Source organism: Arachis ipaensis, chromosome B7 (genome assembly GCF_059453495.1).
Source record: "Arachis ipaensis isolate K30076 ecotype BB chromosome B7, ASM5945349v1, whole genome shotgun sequence".
In the NCBI taxonomy this organism is placed as follows: Eukaryota; Viridiplantae; Streptophyta; class Magnoliopsida; order Fabales; family Fabaceae; genus Arachis; species Arachis ipaensis.
The window spans coordinates 81,595,826-81,603,542 of NC_142442.1; the positions used below are offsets into that span (position 1 = coordinate 81,595,826).

Here is a 7,717-nt window from a genome sequence, read left to right on the forward strand (position 1 = left end):
TTTTATTATCGAGTAATTTCTTTTGCTATCCTACCATTCGTGGGATTTTTTATTTAAATTAATTAAATATATTATTTATCAAAATTTATAATAAAAAAAATTTATTGATATACATAATTTTATACATCTTGAATACTGTGACCCTATTTTCATTATACACATATTTTAAGTACTCGGTCATTAGAATATGATACAACAAAAACTTTATGTATTTTGGATGAGATATAATACAAAGCAAAAAACGAATATTCAATACCCGAGATACATGTGTAAAAGAAATGGAATTATAATACCTAAGATATGTGTCTAATTATCTAAATGTATAACTACATCCAAAAGAAAACTATATATAAAGAGTTTTTTTATTCAACCATTAGTCATATTATATCCATCTCTCTACTCTCTATTATAATCAGTTCTTTTTTATAGTAATTTATCCCAACGGGATAACAAGAAATGGTGAAGAATACTAGCAGAACACCCGTGCATCGCACAGATTGAAAATTTCTATTTCTTTTTTCAGTTCTTTTAGATTGTCATTTTTTACATTAATAAAAGTATTTTTGTTGCTCAATTTTTTATTTAAAGATAAAAGATTTATTTATTTTATCATTACTCAAAATACATAAGTATTATTTCTTAATCCATCATAATTTGTAAATTTTTTTTAATTAAGATCAAATTTATACTCATTCTTTCTATTTTTATTTTTTAAAACATGCAATTTTTATTTTTCAAAACATGCATTTGACTGTCAGCATACTATTTGATGAGCACTTAGAATTGACTAAAAAAATCTTGCCTACTATTTGATGAGCACTTAGAATTGGCTAAAAAAATTCTGCCTCACAGTGTATTATATCATATTCAACTTCATAAATTATGCGACAACAAATACAATTTAAACATATAAAGAACACAGTTTAAAAAATAAAACATGAATAAAAATCATAACCAATATCATTTATGTAAAAATTCTTTGATTTATTGTGTTAAAATAATTTATTTCTTAGATAAAAAAATTATTTTACAAAAATATAAATTATCATTTTTCAATGCTAATGAAAGTCTATAAAATTTAAAAGATCCCATGCATAAAAAGATGAACTTAAAGATTTGAAAAAATTACTATTTTGACTTTTGATTTTATTTATTTGTTGATTGAAAAAAAAGAGAGAATAAATGTCCAAAATCTCTCATCAAACTTATTTTTCAAGATTAAAAAAAGAAATACAGAAATAAAAACAAAGCTTTTTTTCAATTTGAACTATCCTTCAAATCTCTTAACTACTACCTTTTAATTTGAATCCTAACTTAGTTTAAAGAAAGCACCGTAGAGGATGTTACTTTTTGTTTTCGGACGTTGCTTTTTGCTTTACCTTTTATTTGAAAGGTAAAGCAAAAATATAATCTACTTTTAATATACCATTTGAAAAATTGAGTAGTATTCCAAAAATACTTCTTAATGTGTCTCTAAATTTTTTTCAACCTATCGAATTCAACAAATCATGTGACTTATACTACTACTAAAAATATCTATCCAACCAACAAAGACATAAAATTGAAGAAGTATAGAGTTGTAAAATAACAATAAAAAAGAGGTCAACTCAAACAACAATTGCAAAAAATAAAAAATGCATGTGTAGGAAATGCAAATTTCTAATAGCCTCATACTCCTTCTTTTTTCTCTTTCTCAATTTTCAACCATAATTAAATCATCAATCCCAGTGGATAAGCTTATGGCATAATGAATCATTTTCAAAAATGACACAAAATCAAAATATAAGAAAAGTGCTTCATCACATAGACTTGACTCTCCGACAAAATCATAGGCTTCCGAACAGTAACTTATATTTTGCACCTCTGTCAATACACAAGATAATTTATATCAAATTTAGCATCAATGTCCAAGAAAAGAAAATGTATAATTGGCACATATTAAATAAAATAATAGTTCGAAAAATAAAAAGGACAAAATATAAGACAAACTACAAAGAACCAAACACTAAATACAAAAAAATTCAGGAGTAGATTAAAGTGAGAATGAGATAAGGACACAACATGCTAAATTTCACATGTTTAAGAGTTACAAACACAACAAAGAAAACACCCCAAATCAACCCAAGAATAATGCATTTAAAACAAAAGATTAGACCATAATGTATTAATTGAGGCATGCTTGGAACACAAAAACTCACAGATTCATCAATTAAAATCAACATCGTAGAATTTGGAAAGAGCTGACCACTGAAATTGGAAATAATCCAAAGCCTAATCACCCTAACCTTAAGACTCAATGGTTCCTTCTCAAGATTAATCTTATTTATCATATCCATAGGAGTTCTCATTTTGAAATGGGATGAAAAAGATGAAAAAAAAACTCTAATAGAAAATACAATGGGCCAGATAAAAGTGAAAAAATTCTGCATCAACCAATGAAAGATAGTAACCCAATCTCAAAATTAAACGTAAATGGAGCAAAAATATAATATCTCTCTTACCTAATACCCAATTATCTATCTCATTTTTATTAGTTCTAATGCTTATAATATGAAGTGAGATTATTTTCTTAAACTCAAATTGGTCATAGACATCAAATATTAATAAATTTATAGATCAATTGCCAATGCTTAATATGCCACAATAACTTAATCAACTTTAAACCAATAAAAATCGATATCATGCAAAATGTTACCTCATAAAAATGCTTCCACAATACATGTTTCAGATGGCAAAAATACATAAACAAAAGGTGAAATAAAAAAGAAACACGACAGCATTTCATCTAATCTACATCCGACACATGCATAACTCTGAATCCCAGACCTACAGAACTTATTCAACCTAATTCCTAAATTGTGAAAAATAACATACTAAATTCTTTTAGGAAATTTGAATAAAAAACAGTGAACATTCTATACACACAAACTAATCCTTTAATATTGGAACAAAATAACACCAGAAAAAATCAAAATGAGCGAAGCCAGAAAGCAAATCCTAAAAGCTAACCTTTAAAAAATAAACAGAACGGGCGAAACTTAAACTTACCTATAGAAAGTGATCCACACTAAAATCCTTCTCCGTAAAACAAATAACCCTCAAGTTGCTGTCCTCCTCCATACTCTACACTTCATAATTTTAAAACCTGTATATTTGTCCGGTGATTGAAAAATTTTTCAACATAAATTCTCATTTTCTTGAGTAGCAATAGGCATTTTAATAAAAGAAAATGCATTAAAATCAAAAGAAAGCCAAAACACAGGATGTTCTTTGTTACTTTTATTTTAACAACTTGAGTATCAAATTGAATCCATTTAGAGTAACCAAATTCTTCAGCTACTGAAAATAACTGTTTCATCGTTGCAAAATATATATATATATATATAAATAAAAGAGCAAAGGTTAGCACCATATGTTTAGATCATGTCTTGAAATGACATAAAAGGATAACTTTCATCATTGTATCTACCTTTCAAGTTTTAGTAGTAATTTAATTTACAAAAATTACATGTAATAAAATGAGGACATGATTTCAAATCATAAATTATGCAAGATACCTTTTTTGTTAATTATAAGGTGCAAGCAAGGAATATCCTTATGCAATCTCAGAAACCATGTTTATCCTCTATCAAGCATTTCTTTTTCATTAGATTCTGCAAAAGCATTTGGATAATAGAGCCACAAAAAATAAATTTTCTTTCCAACTTCTTCTGCATAATTGTTTCAATAAAAATAGATAAGACATCTATTTGTAAAGCAAATATGCATTAAAAATACAAAGTAAATAATTTCTTCCATAATATTCCATGTTTTCGAGAGGAAATAATGTCATTGCTAAATTATTCCAATACAAAAGGCCCATCGCACATACCCAATAATATCAGTATCAATTTTGCTTTTTGTTCTTTTCTTTCACGTGTGTATCTAATATATATCACTTGCACAAATATTTAGCCGAATTTTAATCAGATAGTAACTGATTGTCAAATTTAATTAAACAAATCATGAATATTTTTGTACCAATACAAATGGGAGTTCCATAATATTCAATCACCAACCAATTTTTCATTTTCATTCAAGAAAAAAGAAACGAAGACCACATTGCATAAGACTAACTATTGAACCAAATTAGAGACGATAAAAAGAATTCAGAGGTAAATAAGAAAAATCCTGATCTCAGGCTTTGAAACTACAAAAATTCATCTAACTCCCCCTATTGTTCCTTTTTGCTAGAGAGACCAAAAAATAAAGTAATAAAATAAATTTCATCTCAGATTAAAAAAGTGAGAGACTATAAATTTAATAGCCAAAGAACATTAAACCAGTTAGAATCAAAATTTATAGAAGATAGTGTATAAATTACCTAAATTCTTTGATTTTGGACATCAAGAAGGGTTATTAAATAATTACTACTAACATACATGCAAGAAATAGCCTGAAAAATCTTCTAAGCAAAGAAATCAAATAAATTTTATATCAAAAAATACTTTAAACACCTGAGAAAAATAGAAAAAAAAAAGAATAAAAAATTAAATTCAAACAGAATGAAAAAATTAGATAAAAAAAGATTAGCAAAGAAACATATGAATTAATAAGAATAGTAAGTTCAAATTACACTAACCAATATAACTTATCCCCTTACAAAGAGATCACACTCACCGCCTCAGAGGGAGAACTCCCTTTCCGTCGAGCCCTCCTCGACCCCGTTATAGTCCATCTTGCCTCTTTGACTCCTCATCGCCCTCTCTTTCTGATCATTCCACCGCTGCTGTGTTTGAGAGGGATAGTCATAGCTTCAGGAGAAGTCTCGACCTGTCCTCCGCCCCATTATAGCCCATCTCGGCTGTGAGTCTTCATCGCCCTCTTTCTCTGCTCATTTTGTTGCTGCTGTGTTTGGGATGGATAGAAAGAACTTTGAGACATTAGGGTTTCAGAGAGAGAGAGAGAGAGAGAGAGAGAGAGAGAGAGAGAGAGAGAGAGAGAGAGAGAGAGAGAGTGTGTGTGTGTGTGTGAATGTGATTATACGGAACATCAAGGAAATCAAGTCTTATTCTTTATTTTTTCTTCCAAAAAACTCAATTAATCTCTTATATATTTTCATATATCAACAGATCACAGTATACATAAAAATTTACATATGCCATAAGATGATGCTTATTTTTTATTTTTCTTTTTTTTTATCCCTAAAAAGAGAACACTAAACAAATGACATCTAGTAAATGCACAAACATGCCAATGATTAGTCAATGACTGTGGCAAAAGAAGATCCGAACTTGTTAAACGGCATTTAGTAATAATAATAACGAATGAAATAATAAAAAAGTAACTAATATAAAAGGAGAATATGAAAAGGCAAAGAAAAGATATTTGGTGTTACAGATTCAATAGAAAGAAAGTGCATTGGATTGATTTTTATAGAATTTTCTAATTTTTAGTACAGAAGTTTTTTAAATATAAATTCATAAAAATTAATCATTTAAGAGTTAAAAAAATAAAAGTTAAGAGTTCCAGTGCGAATCAAATGGTGAAAAAAAAAGGCAGAACAACAATGCTAATTATTTATTTAGTTAAATACCCAAAAAAAAATCGGGAATCAATAATTCAAAGATTAATCTAATTTACCATCATCAATCAAATCAACAAAAGCAAACACTAAAGCGGACCAACAAAAGCAAATCGTCATCCATCATGCCAATCACTCATAACTCGTCAGAAAAGAGGAAAACAAAATATGGATTCATAAAATAGGTACCCTAGAAAATAAAGACCAAAGGATCAGAGAAACAACAAAGAATAAAATAAAAGAACCCAGCGGCTGAAATTACACCAGATGGATTTTTAAAGAATTTTACACTTTTTTTACCATAATAATTTTTTAAAATTGAATGCATAAAAAGGTATCATTCAATGATTAGAAATATAAGAGATAAATAGCTCCAATCTGAAGCAAATGAGGAAGCCAACAGTTGAAATTGAACCATATCGAACATCATGCTCAGAAATAAAAGAAAAAACAACAATAACAAATTCCAAAATAAACTTAAATTAAATGAACCCAAAACCCTCACATACCTACTTTCATGATATATTCATGGATTGGCAAGACAAAACTTTTTCTTTCTGCAAAACTCAAATAATATTGATCTTCCATGCCAATCAAGTTACCAATCATTGGATTCGAATATGAGACACAAATAGCTAGATTCAGATGAAAAATAATTAAGGCCTTAAAAGTTAGAATAGTAGGGAAAGAAACTAACCCCTTTATTACCGAAGAAATGGCTTTTTATATCAACTAAGACATAATATAAGCAGGCAGAAGATAAGACCCAATTTTAAAAATTTCCATGTGGATAATAATTGTAAGGGATACATAAAGAAATTTTTACACACAAGATATCCTTACTTATAAAATCATGCAAGAAATCTAAATGGAATACCCGTGATTATGTTCATCGGGAGTTCCACTGCGTACAAACACTGGCGCAGCTTTGCATAGATTGGGAGGATCCAAAAATGAGAAAACCTACATTTACCGGATAGACATGAGTGGATAATTTTAAAACCATTAACAACTCAAATTGACTTAAAAATTGGGGGCATACTATTTGCATTAACAACTCAAATTGACTTAAAAATTAGGGGCATACGATCCCCACAATCCATGGGAACAGGATAAGGTAATGGCGCCAGATAGAAACATAGTATTATTACCTCTTTGTAGAAGACACCTTTGACTTTGGAGGCACCTCAGCATATGCATTAAGGATCCTGAAAACCAGCCAATTTTAGGTGAATAAAACAATTGCATGAAAATAATACAAATTGAAAAAAAATTTTGCTGTAAGACTAAGGCATAAGTCACAATATCGATTATAATAATTAAAAAAATTGTAAACTATCTATGTGTAACTCCGCATTTCCATGTTTCATTACCTGTTAAAAAGATTTGCAACCTCTCAATATTCACGTGCATTATAGAACCAGATGCCATTCACTTCTTAGGCAGCATTTCTATACAATAGATAAGGAACCTGAACTTCATACTCGAAATCCCCCAAAAGATTTTCCACCAAATTTTCTGCTTATGCAGACAGACCAGGGTTAAATATAGGGATATTTAGAAGTTCTCAACCACCATGTACAGTAGCAGCAAAGTATATACCTCACCCACAAGATAATGTCTACAACGCTTATATTTACAGCTTGCATAATTACTAATTTCACTGTACTCACAATATTGAATGCAACATAACAACTACAGTGGAATTTCAATAGCCAATACCCAAGCCCAAATCCTACAATATTAGGGGCAAGATCACAACTAATAACTAAAATAGTGCTCTACCTCAGATCAGGAAGCATATGAAAAAAATGGTGAAGGAAAAGGAACAAAAAGTAGACCTTTTGACAACGAAGAGGGATCCCTCGACGTCCTTGCGGCTCTGCAAATGGTAATCGCAGAAAGAAGACAGAGAAAGCGTTAGAGAGAGAGATAGAGAATGGAATCGATGAAAGAAAGGAGTGGATAACGGAATGAACCTATTGGGAGAGGTCGATGTTGAACTCGTAGAAGGTGACGTGTGCAGTGGTGATGAGGATTTCCTCGACGAAGGGGTCGATGCGCTGAAGAACAGTGAGGTTGAGGAGCTTGGTGCTGTGCTGGTCGAGATTGGGCATGAGCTTCCCATTCTGAGACATTATGGAACCGCAAACA

The 7,717-nt window shown here is 29.8% G+C and overlaps 1 long non-coding RNA gene across 1 annotated transcript; it reads right to left on the minus strand.

Moving 5' to 3' along the window:
* Window positions 1-1,729: 1,729 nt before the first annotated feature.
* LOC110270282 (uncharacterized) lies at window positions 1,730-6,506 on the minus strand. The gene is made up of 5 exons (XR_002359649.2): window positions 6,441-6,506; window positions 4,660-4,887; window positions 3,558-3,653; window positions 3,049-3,145; window positions 1,730-1,863 (listed from the first exon to the last, which is right to left on the minus strand). It is a non-coding gene; the product is annotated as an uncharacterized LOC110270282 (long non-coding RNA).
* Window positions 6,507-7,717: the final 1,211 nt, after the last annotated feature.